Below are 25,559 nucleotides of genomic sequence, written 5' to 3'. Positions count from 1 at the left end.
TATACGCTGCATTCACACAGTTTCCTTATGTTGTCCTGCTCTTATCACATTAATTCTGTATCCGCTCACCTCTGTAGTTTACGTGCCTCTGCACCGTGCACCTTGATTATCTCTATTAAAGCGTTTTCATGCTCACCTGCATGTGTCGCTGGTTCAGTCTGACGTCAGATGCGTCTTAACGTGGAGATAAATCTCGCTGTTGTGAGGCGGGTTAGCTTTATTGTTCTGGTGATGCATTGTTACAGCAGTGATCCTGCCCAGTATGAGAGTTATAAGTCCCCCCCCCACACCCACCAGGACCCCATACTGTTGCTGCAACATAAATGGAAAATAGTTGATCCACAACAAGTCTTTCACCCGTAAAAACAGTTTTAGGTGAAAATTAATGGATTTTAGGAGGTTAAACAGGAGTTTCTGCTCCCTCTTCTCCACATGTGCAAGCTCAGGATGGGGGGTTGCATTTGATGCAATTCATTGGTGACTTTCAGGCAGTTTTTTTCTGTAACAAATCAGTGAATATGAACCCAGTTATAATAAAATGGATTAATGTGGATCGTGTTATGGATTTGTTTACTGCAATCTAACCAGACTACAACCAACTGGATTATAACTGGACTACATCTTTAAAAGTTCCTTTGAGGGGATTTTTCATGAATTTTTGCTGTACTAATAAAGCTGAATTGAATTAAATAAAATAAATACGCATGCATCTGCAACAAACCAACTACTGGCCCAGATGTAGCGGCCTCTCGCCCGATGAATGCTGGGATGGACTCCAGTTCCCCGTGACCCTGAAGTGGACCAAGCTGGATTGAAAATGAATGAAATATGCATAAATATTTGCTTCTACGCACACACACACACACACACACACACATCTTACCTTTATAACCCAGATATTTCTCCTTTGCTGCCATTAATTTAAAGTTCTTTTATCCTCCTTTCTGCTGTGTTTGAGCATTTGTGTGTGTCTGTGTGTGTGTGCCCGACAATAAGTGTTTGTTTTTTTTTAAATAGCTGTTTTTACTTTAGTGTGAAAACTTGTTTTACTGCATAAATAGTTTTTATCATATAAAGCCCTGTGTGTTGTCTTCAGCAGGAAAAGCATTTATAAATGCGTCAGAAAGCACCCAGACGGAGGCTGCAGGTGCGAGTAGTGGCAGCTTTATTCAAAAGTAACAAAAGATGTCGCTGAAAACACGAGAAAAAGGGTTAGAACGTCCCTCCTGGTCGGTTCGGGGAAGAGCTGAAGACAAGTGGTGCATGCTGGCTGGACAGAGGTGAAGACTGCCGGGTGAGCAGCGAAACCACACGGAGTGTTGATGACTGATGGACTGATGGCTGTAAACAGGTGAAGATGATGAGCCGGTGCACAGGTGTGTGTGATCAGGTTGATTAGTAGGCCGGTGATGTGGAGCGCTGGAGGGAAGGAAGAGACAGCGTCACAGTACCAGGTAGTGACCGATAGCATGAAATCGTGCTTACAGGCAGCTGAAATGGGTTTCCTCCGCAGGGTGGCCGGGCTCTCCCTTAGAGATAGGGTGAGGAGCTCAGTCATCCGGGAGGAGATCAGAGTAGAGCCGCTGCTCCTCCGCATCGAGAGGAACCAGTTGAGGTGGCTCGGGCATCTGGTCAGGATGCCTCCTGGACCTCCCTGGTGAGGTGTTCCAGGCACGTCCCTCTGGGAGGAGACCCCGGGGAAGACCCAGGACACGCTGGAGGGATTATATCTCTGGGCTGGCCTGGGAACACCTCGGGATCCCCCCCGCAGAGTTGGCAAATCTGGCTGGGGAGAGGGAACACTGGGGTTCTGTGCTTCGGCTGCTACCCCCGCGACCCGACCCCGGCCCAGATGATGGTGCAGTTCTACACGGCCATCATTGAGTCCATCCTCACCTCCTCCATCACCGTGTGGTACGCTGGAGCCACGGTCAGGGACAGACACAGACTGCAGCGCATTGTGCGCTCTGCTGAGAAGGTGATTGGCTGCAGCCTTCCATCTCTCCAGGACCTGTACGTCTCCAGGACTCGGGGGCGTGCAGGTCGGATAGCAGCTGACCCTTCTCACCCTGGACACAGACTTTTTGAACCACTCCCCACGGGCAGGAGGCTACGGTCCATCCGGACCAGAACCTCACGCCACAAGAACAGTTTCTTTCCCTCTGCCGTTGGACTCATGAACACTTTATAAAACTTTGGACTCATCACATGGTCACTTTACACCTGTCACTTTATTTCTCATACTAGTATCATCTTTCTACTTGCACTTTTTTTTTTTTTTTACTTGATATACTTATTTCCTTTGTATGCCCTTTTATTTTATATTACATTTTTAAAGTATTTTTTATCATAACTAATATTCTTTCCTTTATACTATTACTTTATTAATGTTATATGTTGCACATTAGCATTGAAGCAAGTTCCTAGTTTGTGAATTTTGTAACTCACTGACAATGGCAATAAAATTTATTCTGATTCTGATTCTGATAAGCGGTAGAAAAATGGAAGGCTGGACAACAATAAATTTAAAAATATGTATTAAAAATCTGAATTTAGCATCATCTCCACGAGAGAAGCTGATTTTGGGCATTTTGTTGTCTCGTCACAGCGGTCCACCAAAAACCACTTCATCCTTCTTATTTCTGATGATTCTGACAGGTTTCCAGCCACGTATTTAGAGGAAGCTTCAGGATGAAACATCTGATTATTGTCACACTATAACTCAGTGGTTGGTTAGGGGTGGGGGGGGGGGGGTCACGCCCTTAAACGTTAGACACATTAGGCGGGATTGTGGCTCAAAAGTTTGAGAATCACATCTGCAGTTTCTTCAGATCCTTTAATATTTCTTTGCTGAATAATAAAAATATTATGTAGTAAAATAAGTAATTATTATCTTCCCCAGAACCTCTTTGCCAAACTATCAAATATATTGTATCAGACTCTTCAAAATATGCCAAATCATTAAAGGTTAATTCATGTTTCTCCTATAATTCACCCCCATGACATGAGGAAGCCATGGCTTCTCCATGCAGCCTCCGCATCACTCCGTCGCTCTGCACACACGATAAGGTAGCTGCTGTTCATATTTATTCATCATGATTAATGCTGCAATATCTGGAGCATTCTGAGTGACGCTAAAGCTTCCATCAGGCAACGCCAGGCACCTTTAGCTTCTATTTGTAATGGATGTAGCACGTCCATTTGAAATCCCCAGTGATGAAAATTACTGGGACTGAAAATGAGTTTAAGCTGTTTTTACAGAGCCAGATTGCAGCCTATTAGTTTTTATTGCTATACCTCTGGAAATTAAGATGTCCATGTAGTGGAATACAGGAAGCACGGACCAGATCGATAAAAGGTCCTCCACCCTTTTAATGTTGTAAATTGCCTGCCTTTATTGTTTGACAGCATGGTGTGGCCCACCTCCTCCGCCGCTCTCTGGAGATCTAGTGCTGCAGAACTGCTAAATCCAGCTGGTTTATGACTTTCCTTCCCTCCGCATCTCATACAAAACACATTATTATACCTCAGATTTGATGAAATATCATCCTTCTATGTGGTGAAGAAAAAAAAATCATTACTCAGAGTGAAAGGGTGAGCCTCTGAGACAAGGCTGGGAAGGATGATGAATCAGGCAAGAAGCAGATGTATCACAGGTCAGGTGACGGGGGAATGAGGCACACATCGAACTGACAACGGGAGCAGTGATGGGGCAGCTCAAGGTCGGGGGTTCATAACATGTGAACGATGGCGGCGAATCCCTGTATGCCACTTCTCAGGCAATTACTCCAACTGAATGAAATACCTGGAGGCGGGGGAGGAACTTTTTAATTTGTCTTGGGTGCCAATGTCTTGGCTTCAAGATGTGTTTACATAAACGCTAAGATGTCTCCGGTTGGACAGTTTTATTTCATTGCAGCAACGCTGCTACATTCTGCTCAGGAAATGAGCAGAATGTCTCCACTTATAAGCAGTCGATCATGATACTTTATTAAGCTAGAAGCTGAAAGAGGAGCCTGCTCACATCTCCTAGCAGGTTTATATGGTGAAGTGTTCCCAAACCAGGTCCTCAGGGTCCTTGTCCTTCACGTTATAGACGGTGTACACACGTAGCTGTGTTTTTGTGAAAACTAATATCTTCACCCCTTTGGCTAGTGTAAAAAAAAATGAGTGCACACTACCTTGTTTTTATAAAGGAAATCCATCCATGTATGTACGCATGATGTACGGAAGCGTAGAGCTGTCATCCTCATAAAAAAAAGTTTGGGCCTTATTACACTATAACGTGATAGTTTTATTGTAAAAACATGAAACGTATCACGTTATAACGTGATAAGTTTATTGTAAAAACGTGAAACGTATCACGTTATAATGTGATAAGTTTATTGTAAAAACGTGAAACGTATCACGTTATAATGTGATAAGTTTATTGTAAAAACGTGAAACGTATCACGTTATAACGTGATAAGTTTATTGTAAAAACGTGAAACGTATCACGTTATAATGTGATAAGTTTATTGTAAAAATGTGAAACGTATCACGTTATAACGTGATAAGTTTATTGTAAAAACGTGAAACGTATCACGTTATAACGTGATAAGTTTATTGTAAAAACGTGAAACTATCACGTTATAACGTGATAAGTTTATTGTAAAAACGTGAAACTATCACGTTATAACGTGATATGTTTATTGTAAAAACGTGAAACTATCACGTTATAACGTGATAGTTTCACGTTTTTACAATAAAACTATCACGTTATAACGTGATAGTTTTATTGTAAAAACATGAAACGTATCACGTTATAACGTGATAAGTTTATTGTAAAAACGTGAAACTATCACGTTATAACGTGATAAGTTTATTGTAAAAACGTGAAACTATCACGTTATAACGTGATATGTTTATTGTAAAAACGTGAAACTATCACGTTATAACGTGATAAGTTTATTGTAAAAACGTGAAACTATCACGTTATAACGTGATAAGTTTATTGTAAAAACGTGAAACTATCACGTTATAACGTGATAAGTTTATTGTAAAAACGTGAAACTATCACGTTATAACGTGATAAGTTTATTGTAAAAACGTGAAACTATCCGTTATAACGAGATAAGTTTATTGTAAAAACGTGAAACTTTCACGTTATAACGTGATATGTTTATTGTAAAAACGTGAAACTATCACGTTATAACGTGATAAGTTTATTGTAAAAACGTGAAACTATCACGTTATAACGTGATATGTTTATTGTAAAAACGTGAAACTATCACGTTATAACGTGATAAGTTTATTGTAAAAACGTGAAACTATCCGTTATAACGTGATAAGTTTATTGTAAAAACGTGAAACTTTCACGTTATAACGTGATATGTTTATTGTAAAAACATGAAACTATCACGTTATAACGTGATAAGTTTATTGTAAAAACGTGAAACTATCACGTTATAACGTGATATGTTTATTGTAAAAACGTGAAACTATCACGTTATAACGTGATAAGTTTATTGTAAAAACGTGAAACTATCACGTTATAACGTGATATGTTTATTGTAAAAACGTGAAACTATCACGTTATAACGTGATAAGTTTATTGTAAAAACGTGAAACGTATCATGTATCTGAAAACGTGAACTTGGTAGTTTTCGACTTTAGATGAGGAAATTGTGTGCGGGGTGGGTAGGAGATCACAAATGGCTCATTTACAGGACTTGATAGAGTTTTTCTTCATACTTGGTTTGAGACATTGTGAAATTATGGTGCTTTGGAACACTTTCGATCCATTGTAATAAATATGCGTAGTTTAGGGACAGTTTTAAAAGGCATGGGTCTGTACAGAAGGAAAAATGAGTCCAATCCCCACGACGTGGCATCATTTCTAATTGAAACTTAAGCAGCGCGAGAATCGCTATGAATGCAAACATCATTTTAGGTGGATCCCAGTGCCATCTATCCATCCCTCCTCTACCGCTTATCGGGGGTCTGATCGCGGGGGCAGCAGCATAAGCAGGGAAGCCCCCCTCCCCAGCCACATTTGCCAACTATGTGGGGGGTTCCAAGGCGCTCCCGGGCCAGCTGAGAGATGTAATCCCTCTAGCGTTCAAGTGGTTATACGTTTTTACAATAAACTTATCACGTTATAAGTAAGGATTAAACAACGAGGAAGCGTGCATTAGACCATTCTAAGGCACGACGCGGAGTGGGAATACTCCGCGGAGTGCCTTAGAATGGTCTAATGCACGCTTCCGAGTTGTTTAATCCGCTTATACCTTGGTCCCACAAACTGTAAACACTAAAAGAAATAATTTATAATTGCTGTAAACTCGCTAAATGTGGTTAAACATAGGAACTACTTTTTGTTAGTTTTTGTGTCTTAGCAACCGTTGTCAAGAGAAATAGAATGCCATGCGCCATAAATAATATTTATTCACACCACACACTTCAAAAACAACCACAGAAATAGCTAGTAGGGAACAATATTTGTAAATATATATATCATACAAATTAAAAATTGGTTAATCTGCACAGGGGTTGGTAAATTAAAACTAAGTTGAATTAGATTCATTACAAATTACGCACTATTTTAAACCAAAATTTTTAACCAAGAACAATAGGCTATCAAAACATTTAATAAACAGGCCTATTGAAAATTAAAATAATAATAATAATAATAATTAATAATGTATTAGGCTAATAAAACAATTTCAGTACAGAGAGTGGATCGGCAAACTGTGTGATGCGTAATTATGCATTGCGCATGCTTCAAACAAAATTTAACTGAATGTTCCCGTTGATTGTGCAATTATTAAAACACACTGGCGCCTTTTCCTCGCTGGATTTTTTCTTTGGCAGGGATGCTGCTGAGTCTTTTGTTGAGCCCGTAGACAGAATTTCGTGTTCTCTTCATCTTTTTCATTTTCAATCTTGTTGAGTTCTTCTGATGTTACCTGCTTGTAACGTTGCCTAGCTTGTTCTTTTATTGTTTCCTCTTCTTCCCAGTCATCATATGTTTTGTTTGGTCCAAAAATGTTAAAATTGACCTCAAAATCCATATTTCAGCGTCTTCTGTTATTATGTTATGGTCAGCCGTTGAAGCGTGTGTGACGCGTTGCTATGGTGACGCGCACGGCGGAGGACTACGTTGGTGATTAAACTTGCCGAACTAACTGTGCGTTTAGACCAATCTAATGCACGCCAGTTGACATTGGAATTCTCACTGACCATGGTATAACGTGATACGTTTCACGTTTTTACAATAAAACCATCACGTTAAAACGTAATAAGGCCCAAACTTTTTTTTATGAGGATGACAGCTCTACGCTTCCGTAATGACGGCATTTGTTACGTTTATATGGAAGTTTTAATTCCTGTTTAATTCTGAATAAAAGTTAATTCTGCTTTAAACTGATGAAAAATGACCATGTAAACATTAATTCCTAATACAAATTTCTATCCAGAATTAAACCTAATTCCGATGTAAGTGTCTGGTTTATTCGCATTTTAATCCCGAACTATTTAATCCCTCTGTCATGTAAACCTTCATTCCGCTCTAAGTTAATTCTGGTCGTTCTGAGCATGCTCGTTACCTTGTCCTGTCCCGATGACGCGCGTTGTTTTTCCTGGCAATAATCTGGTGATACAATATGTATGCAGGAGCAACAGTACAACATACGATTTTTCTCTACTACAATTAAATGGAAAACTGTCACAGCATCTTAAACAGTCAGAGTTGCTTCATGCCTGACATCAACTTACTGAATAAGGACAGAAGGATCTACTTTTCACTACAAAATGAATAAACACATCTGCTTTTTATGTACAAGAAGAATAAAATATTAAAATCTGCCTCCTTAGGCGAGAACTGTTGTTTGTATGAGAATCAATACAGTGCTTTTGATACAATGTCACACAAAATATTGCGATGTATAGATATTTTCTGACACACCAATCGGTCTTTATCACTGTTGGATCAGAACAAGTCACATGACTTGGTGTGCAGACCTTTCAGCCAGCTTTTAATTGCGATCGAGTTTTTTTTTTTTTTTTCTAAAGTAAACATTTTCCATCTTCCTCCTGAAACTTTTTATGATCTGTTTTTTTAAACTGTTTTCTGTAAAAACCGGAGGGAAACAGTCCTGCTCATACCCTGATGTGTAAAAGCAATCTGGCACACTGAAAGGCGTGCACAGTAAGCAGTTTGTGGTCAACAAGCAGGTTAATTGTGTGATAAGGCCTGAACTGACCTGTACAATCCCAACCTCTCGGGATGCTCCACTCCTGCCTTCTGACTGGCCACAATCAAATGACATTTGGCACTACGGAGAGTGTTTTCAGGCCAAAATGTATTAAAATACCCTAATAAGCTTAATATTTTAAGTTTCCTGGACAGATAACACCCTTTTTTTTTATCCGTTGAGGGGATTAGACGATGTGGAGGAGAGTAGAGACTCCATTTTGATTAACTTTATACTTGTGGAGGAGATAACTGCTCTCTGAGTCTCTACTGATGGATTATTGAGTGTGAGTACTGGCACCATATGTGAACCCTTTTAAGCCCAACGGCAAACTGGAATCTTTATGTGGGGTGAGGCAGTAGGAGTGCAGGCAGAGTAGAGACCGTTGAGATGTGAAGGGATTGATGTAAAGCTGAACACGACTCCTGGTGGCCCAGAACTGCAACATGATTCATGCTGAAACTTGGAAGGTGTTTTTCAGATCAACTTATGAGTAAAAAAAAGATGTTCTGATTCTTTTTCATTCTTTTTTAGATTATCTAACGCCTCTTTGACAAATAACCAGGTTATGGTTGAAAACATCTGTTTTGACCTGTGTTTTCATAAGGAAATGTGATTTTAGGTTTGTGGTTGGTGGAGGTGTGGACCCGAATGCAGGACAGAGAGGCAGGATGCAAAACCAAGATTTTTTAATCACAAAGAACCAAACTGAAGGCAAACTAACAAGTAGCAAACAGAGAGGACTAAGGATAAACTAACACAATGAACCAGCAAAAAGAACAGAAAACAAGGGCTATAAAAAACAGACAGAACCAGGTGAACTCAGTAAAACAGGAAACAAGGCTAGAGAGAAAAAACACAACTTCAAAATAAAACAGTAAACCAGGAAGTCAAATGAAATGAAAAGAAAATGAAAAATGACATGAAAAATACTTTTTTAATCCCCAAAGGGAAATTCAATAAAGAAATTAAGAACCAACATGGAATATCGCATCATGACAATACGGACATATGCAGGTTTGCATCCCTGCTCCAACACACCTGACTCAAGTGAAAAGGATCCATCAGCCTACGATGCACAATGACTCATTCATTTGAATCAGGAGGGTTTTAACCGTAGACTGTATAGACTGTAGATAAGAGATGGGCGGAGCATCTGTGACGCCACCCACTCTGTGAGCTTCAATTCAGCTCTTCAGAAACCTTCCTACTGTCACCATCTTGGCAGCGTCATGCGTGTCGTCTCTCCTGGACAATATAAAAAGGAGCACAGAGGTGTTATCATAAAACGCTATGTTCAACGCAGTCGGATATGCAAATGGACGGATGGTTTGGTCTGTTTCCTGTCATGGTTAAACGCGTAATTTGGTCCATTTTCATGGGGCTTGGCTATCAGAAAACGGTGCAACCTACCTGAAATAGTGGGAAGAGTGTTGAGCTGACACGCAGCCAGTTAACCGAACAAATCACAGAAGAAGAAGAGAAATGAGACGAATACAATGTCGAAAATGTGAAATAAGAACAACTGGAAGAATACGGCAAAAAAGTTGAGAACAGCTAAAAATCTTGGTGGTTTTATTCTTCTTCTTCTGGTGTTTTTCAATGATTATAAACAACGTTATAGGCGTGCGTTTCCGTGTTTCCGGTGTTAAAACACGGAGGAAAACGTAGAACTCAGCCCTGCCCCCTAGTGGAGGAACTTACTTAAAAACTTTGGCAACGTGGAAAAGAAGTGTGGAAGTATAAATGGAGTGATCAATGAAAACATTTTAAAAGGACATCCCGATTTACGTACCTAATAAAGCACAGATGGGAATTTGGAGTATTTTTGTGTTCATTTCATTCTTTTATTTAACTTTTAATGTGTCGTAAAGTGTCGCTGATGTTCTTGAAACTTTTATCTAAAATTGATCATTATTAAAAACAAGAAAATGTGTCAAACACGACGTTCTCGGATGCAGTCGGATGTTTGGTGCAGCAGAATCTGCCTGCACGTCTGCATCCTCGAGCTGTCTGAGTTTAAACATTTTCACAGTGACAGCTTCCTCAGCAAGACATCTCTGTGATATCTGGGGAAAAACTGCAACCTGCTCAAACCGACAGCTCGAAAACACTGGAACATTTTTTCACCTCGCAGTGTAACTTGGCCTTTCAGGCTGCAGCTGTCAAGCAGACAGACTGATTCAGCTGGAAAAAACAGGATCATGGTTTCAGTTTTGAGAAAAAAAGTTAATTTTTTCTTTTTTCTTTTTTTTTGGTGTGTTTTTACTGTTCCAACATCTACAATGTTCAGCTCCCTCTTATGTTAGCTAGGGGTGTAAGCACTGTATTGATTTTATCAAGCAACCGATCTTTATGAATGAGGTAGGTTTTCACACTGTACATAAAGATCAATGTTTTCATTTATTCTGCAGTGAAATGTAGATCCTCTCTTCTTATTCAGTAAATTTAGTGTTTACTTCAGTGTTTACTACTAGTAAAGAAAAATGCAATACATTGTAATCCATCATTGATGCTTCTCAAGAGGAAGCTGGAACATATAAGGTTGGATGCAAGTTGAATCATCAATATGGCAATAGAGTTTTATTAGTCTTTATTATAAGGGTGATGTAACTGAGTCTCTTCCAGCTTAAAGTTTCGGAAGCTTTTGCAGCTCTTAGCATCTTTTATGGGCTCCCTGAACTCCAGCAGCCCGTTGTGTTCAGGCTCATGTGTTGACGAGATCCGCGGCTTATCGTTCAGCCTTGCTTTAACAAAGTTCCCCACCTTGATAAGCTGCTTCGGCAAAGTGAAGAACTGATTCCACCTAAACTTTCTGAATCTAAATGGAAAAAAAGGAAGAAATTGCTGAGAGACTGTCCTGACACTTTTGGCACTTTGGGGTCATTTATTCACCCGTTTGCTAAAAGCAGGTGTCGTTTTTGACAGCACATTAAATATTGATGAAGACAAGACTTGTGTTGTCAAACTGTCTTCTTCCTGTTGTGACTGTTCGCCACAGTGAAGACATATTTATCGCTTTGGATCAATCATCTCATGATCAGCTTTAGTCAGTTCTGCTGCTCGTCTCAACTGGGACCAGAAAATGTGAGGATATTCCAGTTTAAACGCATTTCACTGTGATTTTACTGACAGCTTCATTAAGTGTGCTTTTTACAGAAGCCAAGAGCATCGTTTTCCCCGATTGTTTTTTTTTTTTTTTTTTTCTGTGGTTACCTTGAGAGAACGAAAGATGTTTTCGTTGGGATGACAAAGAGAGTTTTCTCGTGATCACGGGATATTTATCCCATTGTCATGGCATAACCAACTTTATGTTTTCTCGAGACAATCAGATGATTATCCTGTTATAACGACAAAATAAAGGCGGTTATCCCGTAATCCCGAGAAAATGGTGTTAAAAAAAACAAAACGTGACCACGACCGCTCTCGGCTTCCGTAGCTTGTACAGTATTTCTGTGAATTTTTGCTCTATAATCTTCCAGAAGTAGTTTAGGACTGTTTCTGTATAAATAAATTCACCTTTAACCTCAAGCCTTGATGGAGGTAGAGAAGTGCCAAAAAAAAACCCCAGAATGTGCTAAATTAGGAGCAAACACATAAAATAAGTAAATATGGAATACATATATATATATATATATATATATATATATATATATATATATATATATATATATATATATATATATATATATGAATGTGAGATATAAAAACACATAAAAAACATTTTCTGAGGCCTTTTCCGTCCCTTTATGGTAAAAACTGGATGTACACAATCTGATACTTGCCTTCTGCCCCCTGGTGGATACTTTTTGCACTACAATAAATTTGAGATACCACAAGGCAATTTACAAAAATCATTTTTATGATTTTAACATTTTTTTAAAGTGACCGAATAAAGACTTTAATTTGGGCATTCATTTAATGTAAATTTTAAAGAAATTGAAATTGGTTTGATGGGTGAAGATGACATATAAAAATTCTAGATTCTAGAAACGTTGGAAACATCAGATATCACATTTAAATTTGATAGTCCAAAATTAATTAATTCATTCATTCATTCATACATTTTCCTAAGGGAAGCTGGAGCCTATCCCAGCAGTCTTTGGGCGAAAGGCAGGGTACACCCTGGACAGCTCGCCAGTCCATCACAGAGCCCAGTCCAAAATTATTAGGTCATTTCTGTTTTCCAAAGAAATGAACATCGATGTTCAATAAATGCAATATTCCTGCATTTCATTGTGGCACTTTTCTCGTACTAGTTTGTTCTTGTGACAAATTTCAGCATTTCCTTACTGCTCACATTTGGCATCCAATAGAGTCATAATTAGCTTCTTCCAGTGTTTTACAGCATCTGATGTCGTATGATTACAAAAGCCGCTGTGCTGTGCCATTCTCTGTTGGCTGATTTTTCCTCGTGAAAGATCAAACATTTTGTCAGTAAACCAGGTTTATTATACAGCATTTTTCACAGACACTCGTCACAGAGCTAAAATTCACAGCAACATAAAATACACTAAATAAAATACATTGAATATAAAAATGTGAAAGAAGCAGTCATGAGATGTTCTAACTTGCTGGAATAAAAATGTCTTCAGCTGCTTTTTTAGTCCAAATCTCATCAAGATAAAAGTGGAGCATTGCACAGTTTTAGTCATGAGGTTTTTATCATGATTTTTAGCAAAGGTGGACTAAATTATCAGATGTTTCTTTCAAAGTAAATTGCCTTTTCTTCTCCTCAGTCAACACAGCTGGGACTTCAGGTAGACTAGAGAGAAACGGAGATATTTCATGTTACTGCGGATGAATATCTTCCGAAGTTGGTGAAGTGTGGGAGTTTCTTTTTTTCTGCCACAAATTCCGATTCCCAGTCACACCTCGTACTGATCTGCTGGGGTATAAACGCCTCTTTGCATGTGCTGGTGGAGCTTTAGGGATTTGAGGATCTGAGGGATTATGGGATTTTCTGATTGCTCTGGAAAAGACACCACAGGATGCAGAAATCCAAACGGCTGAGGTACCCACATCAAGATTGGAGCGTATCGTTTCACACCTCGAGGAGGAACGACGGAAACGGCAAAATGACGGAGGTGAAACAACCATTTACAGGTTTCAGAAAACGTTGACTACAAAGTCCATATGGTGTTGAAATCGCTTCTGCTAAGTCGATACCATCCAATTCCACGAAATGTCATTGCCTGCAGTGTACGTTGCACATTTCCTGAGCTGCTTTAATTCTCTCTGGAAATTGCAGCCATTTATTAGAAGTTCACTCCACACGACTTTCTTCTGCTTTATAGCAGCTTTAAAACTTCTTCCCAACGCGCTGCAGGTTATTCAGAAACAGTAAAGCACAGTTTGTAAACAAAAAAATTTCATTTGTCGAGCTGGTTAAATGAATGACCAAAATGTGAAAAGACAGCGTTTTTTTTTAAACCGTGTCATGAGCTGTGAATAACATGCATTCATGTGGTTTTGTAGCTTTTGTTTTTCCCCGCCAGTGTCAGATGTCAGAGCGATGCCTGAGGCAGAAAGGAAGAGGAATTATCTGCTGCACAGAAAGCAACAGCAGCCACCATCATCCTCACTCTGCTCAGGCAAACAGTACTGTAACCATCAGAGAGGCAGTGGTATTTCTCCTGCAGATCTCAGTCCAGTTAAGGATGCATTCACATCAAGATAGTCCGCTAGACTCGGTCCGATTGGAGACTTGGTTCAGTTGTAGGGGGGTGTATCCATGCTGACTAAGATCGTGTTCACGCTGCACTTTGGTCAAACCAGCCAAACCATTAGAATAATATATCCCCATTCCCACCAGAGGTGGCGCTGCACTAGTATTTAGTAAAAGAGGACAAGACCCGCATGAAGAAGAAAACTCTGTTGAGAGCATAGACTGCACATAAAGAGGTGGACGGAGCCTCCGTGACGTCACCCGTAGGTTTCTGAAGAGCTGAATTGAAGCTCGATGGGCGGTTCCTACCCTCGCCATCTTGGCAGGGGCGTGCGTGTCATCTCGCCCGGAATATACAAATATGGGCAAAGAGGTGGAGCTGAGAGGGGGGCTGTGAGCGTCATGGTGGATGATTGACATCGAGCGAACTCCGAGCTGTCTGTAGCTAAAAGCTAACCGAACTAACCCCGAGATAACAGGAGCTAACCAGCTAACGGAGGTAAGCAGGCTAAAGCTGAGTCATGTTGTTAACCGGCTAAAAACCATGGTTGTTCTACGTTCTTCTGACCTGAAGCAGGAGATCGGGTACCTGTCAACCAAAAGGACACGCCCCCTAAATATGCCGAATTTCAAGATTAAATTATTTTTAAACGGGCGAGTTAGAAAAAAATTCACTCCCCCCACAGTTGTCATGAAGGTAAACCTGACCTATTAAACCTAAAATGGATTTTTGTACCAGGCTGTAAACATGTTTATTTCTGCTGTAAAGTTGGTCTTTTTAACATGGGAGTCTGTGTGTGTGTATATTTACATATGTAGGTAGGGGGGTATGTATGTGTGTCCATGTGTATGCATTTATCTCTTTCTATTGTTTTTTCTGTTTTCTTTTCTGTTCTCTGTCTGTCTCTCTTCTGTCCTCTCCGGTCTGGTCCAGCAGCATAAACTCTGTAATACGAACAATTAAACAAAACAAATAGAAAAATAAAATAAGAATCTAGAAATACAATTGGATCATTACATCTATAAAAGCTCCCCTTGGCAAAATAAATTTGCTCAGCAGAACACAGCATCCAGAACATCAGTCTGCTTGCTTAAATGCCGGACAAGACGATTAAATAAAATAAAAATAAAACAAAAGAACATGGGAATCTATGGGGATTTGCTCTGTTTTGCAGCCCCTAGTGGATGATGGGGGAACTGCAGTTTTATGTACTTCTGCATCGCCTTCACCTTTAACCGCCGGAGGTTGCCGCTTGGTCCAAACTGGAACATCAAAATGGAACATTTTCTCTCCAGTCTGCTGTTAAAACCATTTTGAGGATAAGAAACTGTTTTTCTCTCATTCTCATCAGAATATGAGAAAATTTAGCCTCTGCCCTCCTAATATATTGAAATATTTGACACCATTTACTGTGACATTTCGCACTTTATAAATGCTGTGTTTCTTTAATTGGATTGAGTGTGAGATGACGCCTGTCAGTGCCAAGAGGAAGATCATAGCAGCCTGCAGCCTGGCTGGACATCACCTAACCCCGGCTGGACGCTGCTTTTGACCCAGACGAGCTGAGGCTGATGGAGTCTGCAAGTAAACAAGCTGGAAAACACGTGAAAGGAAAGCCGTAGTTTTCATGTATTTATCTTTCATTCTCATGGCAGCTCCCCTCTCACCTCTTGAACTTTTGCACTTTGTGACATTTCCCGCAGAAGAAGAAGAAGAAGAATTTGTATATGTAATTTTAACTTGTGATGTCGGCAATCACAGCAGCCGAACGTGAGACATCCACCTATCACCACGGGTGCGATAAGGTTAATGAGAGAACTCCAGATTTGCCGTGCATACATTACAGTAAGCCATTTCTGCCATAATGAAAGCAAAAATAGAAGCGGCGAAGCTGAAATGCTGCTAATTTCTCAGCCGTTCTATTACCTCCCTGTGTTGAGAAGACGAACTATGTGCGTGGAGCTAATGATGCAGTAAAAGTCAGGCAGAGACGGAGAGCCGGTGTGAGTGTTAGAGGAATAGAGAGTGATAGAAAAGCCATTGTTCTTCCTCTCTAGACAGATGGGTAATGGAGCAGAGATATGTGAACATATTACTACCTCTGGACACAAACCCCCCTGACAGCATGAGACTGGCCTGACATCTGAGTTTAGCACACTATTAATGATCACACCCATGCCATGGAGGAGAGGGTTATCTCTGTCCTGCTGTCGATCAAAATGGCCATTTAAAAACACCTTTCGCCTTCAGCACCACAGAGGATGAATCAGTGTCACTGTAAAGCTCCTCAGCCGGGTTTTAGACCAGATCCAAAAGGGCAACAAGGAATGGTGACTCGGCAAACAGGTGTGCAGTTTGGAAAAATAGCAGATATTTTCAGGTACACGTGCGTGGACCTCAGAGCGAGGCTGGCGGTGAGGATGCTGCAGCTGCTGCTAATCGTTGTGGCATGCATACCCTTTTCCTGAAGCCGAACCGCACGGCCGTGCTGTGGCATGCCCCCCCACCCCCATCGTCGACGCTTCTGCAGCAATGTGCTCCACGTTCCTTCACAGCAACGTGCTATCAGCTGTTTCGGAGGGTTCGCACTTTTAATTAAGGGTTTGTTTTGAAGTCAGAAAGCAAAGTGAAGCCCGAGGCTTTTTTTTTTTTTTTTTCCCACACCTCACCTGGTTTCCATAGTAACCTGGTCATTAGATGGAGGTTGCACGCTCTCTGTTTGCTGTGATTGATTCCTCTTCAGCAGGAATACCCCCCCGTACTGTAGATAACACACACACACAACTTCAGGCTTTGACGCAGGCAGAGGAAGTTATTTTAGTAAATATTCATCAGCTGAAAAAGGAAGTTTTAATTAGTTATTTCAGGTTGATTTCCTTCCAGTCGACCCTTGCAGGATTTGTTTAAAAGGCACATGGAGGGGCATTTGGCTAAAAGAGGAAGTAATGAGACCATTATTAAAGTACAACTTCTCCAGTTAAAATCTGATCTATCAGAGAGGGAAAAGTTTTAATTACACATTGAGCCAAAGTCGCACTTTTACTTTCAGTATTGTTCATTTAGCAGCTCTTAGAAAATGACAAAATAAAAACTGTCTTTATTATGTTTTCCATCTATTTATTCCACTTGTTTCAGGCAAGAATTATTAGATAGCTGTGCTAATTATTTTCACATTCAGTAGTTTGTTTGTTCACACATTCATTGATGTTTTTTTCCTTATCTTTTTTTAATGAATCTATTTTATAATAATAATTAGCCAGACAGTTTCCTTTGCAGGTGGCCGAGCTCCCCTGAAGCTGCTGACCTGACTCTCGATATGTGGCCGTAAATGGATAAAAATCATTTTTAAAAATCTGTTTTATATTTAAATATACTATTAAAAAAAAAACAGCTTCATCATTTTCCTTTCCTGTTTACCACTGAGGCAATAACAAACAGGCGTTTTCAGTAACAGGCTCATTTAGCTGCAGAGGAGCTGGTTTAGTGACTGGTTGGAAGTGTTGCTGAACAGGACTTCTACTTTACGGCACTGGGATTATACACCTCTGGGATTGTACTGGATGACACATTTTATTTGCACTAACTTGCAAATATACCATCTGCAACTATGAAAATGTACCAGAAAACATCTTTAAATAGAGGCAGGTAGCATGAATGAGTAAGAAAACTAAATTATTCTGGTGAAAAACTGTTTCCTTGTAGGCTGCTGCAGCAGCAGGCAGCATAAATCTGGCACTGATTACGCTAAAATCACTAAAAGTAAGAAAGTCAAAAACACTTATGTAGTTCTGAACCGAGTTTGTGCAACAAGAAGCAAACTGTGAGCCAACAAGCCAAGGAAGCAGGTCAGAGATCCTGCAGAATTTGACCGTAAGGACTAAAATTTGGGAATGAATTGTAACATTCATCCTCGTATCGATGACAAAAAAAACCAACATGACATTTGTTAATGTTTATGTTAATGCTAGTGTCGGCCAATAATAAAGGGAGGCTGACAATCCGTGCATTTACATGAGAGTTTTAATTCCTGTTTAATTACGAATAAAAGTTAATTCTGCTTTAAACTGATGAAAAATGACCATGTAAACATTTAATTCCTAATACAAATTTCTATCCAGAATTAAACCTAATTCCGATGTAAGTGTCTGGTTTATTCACATTTTAATCCCGAACTATTTAATTCCTCTGTCATGTAAACCTTCATTCCGCTCTAAGTCAATTCTGGTCGTTCTGAGCATGCTCGTTACCTTGTCCTGTCCCGATGAGGTGCGTTGTTTTGTCTCCCGTGTTCGGTGGTCTGTCTTTCTTCTTCTTCTCAGTTGCTGCAGAAAGTGAAGTAGTATGCTGGTATTGAGCTGCTACTTCACATTTATAATAAAAATAGCAGCGAAACTGGTTCTTATTATGTAGTTTTTACAAGTTACGACTGAAAAGACGAGAAGCAGGGAGCCAGCTTTGTTTATTTCGGTATACGTCATACGTCACGTGCACCCTCTGTCCAATCAGAACCCTTCCCAACCCGCCGCTCTAAAGAGGAATTAAGTGAGGACGTGTTTCATGTAAACCTTCAATCGGAATTAATATTTTCATGTAAACTTGTAGGAGAATAGGTTAATTCCGAATTATTTAATTCCGAATTATTATTTCCAAGTTAAAAAACATCATGTAACCGTAGCCATTGACTTTTGATTATATGCTAACAGTGCTCCTCATGGGCTGCAGTCGCAATACAATAAGCATGATGTAAAAGTTTTTATCTACAGCATACAGAGTAAGTAAGTAAGAAAGTTTTATTTATATAGCACATTTAAGCACAGTACACACTGACCAAAGTGCTTTACAAATACCATAAGAGAAAGGGAAAAAAAAAAACAGAAAGTAAGCTATTTCTAAATCAGGCATTGAAGCAATAAATGATCTTTCTTCTGTATAATGAACCACATGTTTGAAGATACTGCACTGTTTGCTTTATTGGACTCCTATCAATCAAAAGGAAACACACCTAATTATGCTGAATTTCAAGCAGCATCTATGTGGATGATATATACATACATATATATATATATATATATATATATATATATATATATATATATATATATATATATATATATATATATATATATACTCCCCCACAGTTGTCATGAAGGTAAACCTGAACTATTAAACCTAACATGTTTATTTCTGCTGTGAAGTTGACCTTTATAACATGGAAGTCTATGGGGATTTTCTCTGTTTTGGAGCCCCTAGTGGAGCAGGGTGGAACTGCAGTTTGGGAAATTTTCTTTTATTTTAGTGCTTTTATATCATCTTATATGATTTTAGTGTATTTATCAGCCTATGCGTTTTTATTTTTCTCTTATTTCTAACTTGTAGCACTTTGAGGGTTTGTTTAAAGAAAGTAAAGTGCATTATAATCTAAATGCATTATTATTATTTTTGGCACTTCCACAAAGGTTTCACTTTTAACCACTGGAGGTTGCTGCTTGGGAAATTCTCATGAGTCACCTGAGGACTCGTTCTTTTAGTTCTGAAATCTGTAATACCTCCTGCTGCCTGTAGGGGCACTAGTGAACAGAGGAGTACTCCTGGTCATTTTAAAAGGACTGAAAAACAAACACTCATAAGCTTGTATGGAAAAACCACTGAACCAGTTTCCCACTCAGTGTGATTAGAGGTACCTGCAGCCTCTCAGACAAGCATTCAGCCCACCTCTCCTCTTATTTTGCTAATGGCTGCTGTTAACAGTGTCGCCAACAGCCACTCAGTATTACAAGTGTGCTTCACCTGCTGAGTAAATCATACATTTTTTCTTTTTAAAAGTATGAAATATGTTAAAATAATGGTCAAAATCAGAAAACTGTGTCTAAACTATTCAGAATGTGTCCATTGCCGTCAGCTGCAGCTTCTCTGTGGCCAGACAATAAAGCGTGCAACTGGACCACTACTCAGGACCAGATGCATGAAACTTATTGAAAATTAGCTACAGTAAGCTTGGAGTTCGCTCGATGTCAATCATCCACCATGACGCCCGCAGCCCCCCCTCTCAGCTCCACCTCTTTGCCCATATTTGTATTATCCGGGCGCGTGATGTTGCCAAGATGGCGATGGTAGGAACCGCCCAACAGGCTTCAATTCAGCTCTTCAGAAACCTACGGGTGACGTCACAGAGTGTCCGCCCATCTTTTATATACAGTCTATGGTTTGGACATTCAGCTGTAGCTCCATGCAGCATGTGATAGAATCAAAAGCCAATGACCAAAACAATCTAATATTATATTTAACTGCTGAAATGCTGTGGTTGCACATGCAAGGTAGCTGCCATATTTGTCCAACAATTTTTTATTATGGTGTCTCTTAATTGACAAATAATTCTGTGTGTGAAGCATAGGCTGTATATAAAAGATGGACAGAGCCTCCGTGACGTCACCCATAGGTTTCTGAAGAGCTGAACTGAAGCTGATTAGACTCTTGTCTTTACCATCATAAACCACTTTTTATGTAAAGCACAAAGCTTTGAACATGAATTTTAAGTTAAATCATTTTAACATCAAATAAGGCATAGCTTCACATACTCAAGTATGTAACCTCACTGTCACTCATACAGATAAAGCACAAATTGAAATCTATCAGATAAATATGACTTAAACCAGTCGAATGCAGTTCCTTTAATCCCAATAAAATCTTCAAGCCTCTGTAGCAGAATGTTGTGATCAATAGGGTTGAATGCAGCTCTGAGATCTAATAAGATAAATCCAGACAGGAGTCCTTTATCTAAAGGCCATGATAAGATCACTTGTAACTTTCAGCAGGTTCGTCTCTGTGATGAGCTCTAAATCCTGGCGGAAGACTCTTCAAAAAGATTATTTCTGCCCAAAGTTTCACACAGCTGAGTTTAAACTTTTTTTTTTTCACAGAATTTTAGACATAAATTTCCCCCCAAAACAACCAACTTTGTATTCTAGGCACCTTTATGAACTTTCCATTTGGTCATCCAGATAAATTTTGAGAATCATCTTATTTCTTGGTATGTGGCCCTTATTGGTATGCTCATGCCCACGCTTTGGGCCCCTCATTAATAAAATTCTAGCCCCGCCACTGCTTAAAAGGCACACAAAAGAAGATTGTCCACATTGTTTCCCTACTGTCTCCTCTGTGTTCAGGAACATATAACTAAATGTATGCATGATGATAAAGACAATTGTCAGAAATGGGTGATGGGAGTGTGTGATGAATTATCCTTTGTACTGCTTGAATAATGTGAAAAGCCCTTTGTGTTGCATTTTATTGTAGGAAAAGTGCTTTAAATAAAGTTTGATTTGATGTACACAATGTTTAGGTAGTTACCTGCAGTGCAGTCGTCACTGCACCTGAGGAAACTGGATCCATTCATTTTATTCATTGTTCTAACCGCTTCATCCAGTCTTGGGTCGCAGGGACCCAAGACTGGATGCAGACTTCGGGCAGACTTCGGGCAAAAGGCAGGGTACACCCTGGACAGGTCACCAGGCCATCACAGGGTGAAACTTGATCCACTAACAGATTAAAACATTTTTATGTCTAGAAGAGTTTTGGCCACTGACAGCCACCGTCCAGGTCATTGCAATGCCCATATTTACCACTAGATGTCAGTAACTCTTGCACACTGTCCCTTTAAACTTCTCAGCATCTGTATTTGAAGCCCTCAGGTGTGTGATGGCAGATCTTTTAGGTGTTTTTGGCTGCAGAAGGAGGCCCTCAGACACATTCAGGCTTTTAAAACCACATTTAGTTCAGTCAAGTTTGCATTGTTCAGTCTAGAAGAGTTGATGGGAAGGTTGGGATGAACTGCAGCAGGTGAGGAGTTCAGTCGCTAATAATCTAGCAGGCTGCTAGCATTGCACTCAGGTGATGGGTATTTTCTGTACACGTCAACACTTGAATACAAATTAACTTTTAATGGATAAAAATGTTCAAACGCAGAGATTTCCTTATAATTCTAATCAATGTTTTTTTTTACAAAAAGGCTCAAAATGGTGCAAAAGATCCAGAGGTGGCGATCGTGGCTCTGAGATGAGAACAAAAGATGATTACAAAAGATCCAAAAGAAAGGTAACTCCTCTCATCCTCTGGAGAAACACTTCCACTTCAGAGTTAAAAGTGTCATGTTCAAACTGGGAGGAAAACATGTGAGCTGTACTGAGAGATCTGCTCACACAGACAAGCGGCCATTTTTTCTGCATGTAAACTGCTGACATTTTCAAACTGTGATGTGTGAGAGAGAGAGAGAGAGAGGTGAAAGGATCGGCGTTATCACTCCCAGCATTTAGAGCTGCAGCAACAGTGTCAGAGTCTGTGTAACATCTCCGTAAGTCGAATTCACGTAGTTAAGCGTCCATAAATCCAAGTTCTCAGAGGTAATGTCTCTGATTAGCCTTGTGGATTCTCTGCATCAGTTTCTAATCGCTTATTCTGCATAAATCAGATGCAAAGAGACAACAGAAGTGACTAAATGCATCACTGAGGGAGTTTGTTTGCTTTTGCTTTTGTCTAAGGAGATAAAGGCAGATTCTGAGAACCAGTTGAACCAGCAGGACTTACATGCTCAACTACAAATTCCCGAGCCATCAACACACTTCATAACGAACTATTATCATCGCAGACATACAGCAGCGCATCTGAGTCCACGCAGAGAGGTCGGCTTCGATTTACCGTGACAGGATGAAGACTAGAAGTGACAGTCCAGTGGAGAAGAAGCTTTGTTGAAAGCTGTGTGAAATTTCAGATGACATGGAGAAGCCGGGACCGTGGGCAGCTGAGAAATCCTGCTCGGGGGTAAATCCCTCACGATGAAATCCTGTCCACCGCTTGGCGAAGCCATAAATCTGCTTTAATGGACATTCCGTTTGGCATGAATCTCGAACACAAAAGCTCCTGATTTGTGCAAAATACAATGTTTAAATAATTTTTTAATAACTTTTTGACAGCTGAGGGGCAGTTTTAACACAAAAAGCAGCCGTTGGGTGATAATATGGAAGCTTTTCTTAACCCTTTATAGGACACGCAATGAAATACCTTGAAATTAGAAATTTTAACTTAAAATTGACCTTCTGTGTGTACCAAGACCTCCATTCTGTTGTTACATTAACAAAAATATATATACAGTGATCAAAAATAGTCACTTGCCCCATAAAGAGTTAGAAGTTTGTTGGGAAATTTACTTCTTGTAGAACGTGTTACTACATGAACTGAATAGCTGATATTGGTAAAAAGCCGTTAATCATGCAAAATGATTTCACTGTAATGAGGCAATGAGGAGGAAGGACACAAACGCAGGATGATGAGGCAGGCAGACGTAGGAAATAGGATTATTTAAGTAAATTTAAAGCTCTGCAATGGCATTTTAATAAACAATCCAAACTTAAAACAGAAAAACAGAAATGGAAGAGAAAGACAAAAGGATGCTGAGCAGAAACTAAAGGTGAGCTGCGACATTAACAGAAACACATACTTATCAGGACACTTTAGTAGTCATAGCACCTCAAGTAAATATTTCAGTAAATATGGTCATTAAATGCAATTCTGTCTGTTCCAAAATTGCAAAATTGCTCATCTTCTTGTCTGTGACATGAGATGAGCAGAAATCAGCTTTGCAGAGCAAACAATGGCAGACAGTCCATCCAGAGAGTTGCAAGCTGCTGGAGACGCTATGCAGCAGCTAAACGAACGAACTGGGAATCAACGTCACTGCAGGAGAAAGCAAGATGTGAGCGGACTTGATTTCTTATCCTGAAAAAAGTAAATACATTGTTGCTGTTATTCTACAAAGTTCTCCGGTTCAAGTGTTAAACCTGAATTATTCCTGTCATGCTATAAGACACATAATACAATATTTGTAGATTTCCTTTTCACTACTGACGAAAAAAGACGGAGCCACAATGATGTTTTTTTGGTCAGCTGCAGAGCTGGCGATACTGCGAATTTGGTATCAATTCGATACCAAGTAAAACCAGGGCAAGTATCAGGGATATTAATACAATATCAATATTGATACTCATTGTTTTTACTTAAAATTTCGCAGCCATTTAATGATTATTTGTTAAAAATATAAATGTGAAAACAGAAATTCAAGCTTTTCTTTTGTAAACAATATTAAACAATAAGGGTGGGAAAATTGAATCAAAAAATCGAATATCTGGATTTTTTTGCTTCACAATTTTTTCCCAGTTCTCTCTATTTATTCCTCTTTCTGCAGTAAAATCTAATATTTAGTAGATTTTGTGTTTTAAAAGCTCAACTTTAGATATTAAATGTGTTCTTGTAGCTTAATTTTGTCCCATAAATGATCAGCCTGTTGGACGTCATATTGTATGTGCAGTTTCACATACATGTGACGTATAAATGTCTTTTTAGCTTGTCAGTCTGCAGCTGACTTTGGTTAGTGAATACAAATGAAAAGAAGTGAGCTTAATGAAAGCAGAACAGTATTAATATTTGAATGGACTGTGGACCACTTTGTACTTGAAAAGATGGGCCCCAATGGGGAAAAGAAAATAGGTTCTTGACCCCTATCATAGAAGACAGCATGCATGCTAAAGTTAGCACGCTGCTAATGGATGACGCATCATGGAGTCTTGTTCTTTGGAAATGTAGTAAAAGCACTACGAGGATGATTAACTGAAATGATTTGCTTCATTTATCACCTGCCAAACTGGCCAGTAAGTTTTCATTTATACCTGTCAAAGTGAATTTTAATACAGTTTGTATGAATTCATTTAAATCTTCAGGCATTTTTATGTCAATAAAGGCTTTTACAGCAAAATGAATGTGTTTTTTCTGTGTTTGTTGGTTGGGACTTAAAGGGCTTTACTTAAGGATACATACACACCTCAAAAAGGAACCCTTCATTATATGTCTCATTGGGAAAATTAGTTTAATTTGATATAAAGTATCAGTGGTGATTTAGACGAGTGCTTCAGCAGATACACAATGTGCAACAATCTAATGAAAACTGCTGGACGGTGAAATGAATAAAACTGATCATCACTGCGGAGTTCAGCTGGGAAATCTTCCGGGTTCTTCGGTTATTTGACCACACAGCAAAACTGCTCAGGAAGGACTGACATAAGAGGAGCATATCTGACCTCCCCAGTTTGAGAGCCAGCGGAGCGTTCCTGGGAAACGTTAAAACAGACCTGATGAGGAAAAATCCCAAAACAGGAAGAGTGGGAAATGTTTCCCACTCTTCCTGTTTTGGGAGAGTGGTGTCCTGTTTTTGCAGGACACCGTAGTGCAGCTTCATAGATCTGATGTCCAGACCGATGGATCGGAGCTGATCTACAGGCTCAGATCAGTGGATGCTCTCACCCAGTGACTGCTGAGATAGACTCCAGCTTCCCCGCCACCCTAATTAGACCAAGTTTAAAATGACTGACGCTACAAACAAACTAATGAATTCCTTTAAACCAGTAAAACCAGCAGGTTTCTGCTCGTATTAATGTTCTTATTTTAGTTTTGGTGAGACAAAGGCAGAGTTGGAGCGACTCCTGTGTGCCTCTCTGCAACCTCCCAACTTCTTCCTTTGTTTTGTTCGCCTGACTGTTGAAGAAAACGCTCCTCATTGTGCGTCTGCAGAGATAAATCTGCACAATCACCGTATGCATGGAGAGGAACGCTG

The 25,559-nt window shown here is 39.6% G+C and overlaps 1 protein-coding gene across 1 annotated transcript in view; it reads left to right on the top strand.

Moving 5' to 3' along the window:
- The window catches only part of syt6a (synaptotagmin VIa), a gene marked incomplete at both ends in the record, with an annotated part of 109,006 nt that overhangs the window by 62,197 nt on the left and 21,250 nt on the right, over window positions 1-25,559 (top strand). The gene's annotated exons all lie outside the window — the stretch shown is intronic.

This window comes from Telmatherina bonti (assembly GCF_933228915.1).
Source record: "Telmatherina bonti genome assembly, chromosome: 4".
Lineage (NCBI taxonomy): Eukaryota > Metazoa > Chordata > Actinopteri > Atheriniformes > Telmatherinidae > Telmatherina > Telmatherina bonti.
Note: the sequence above shows the minus strand (reverse complement) of the source record. Positions and strands in the feature narration are given on the sequence as shown.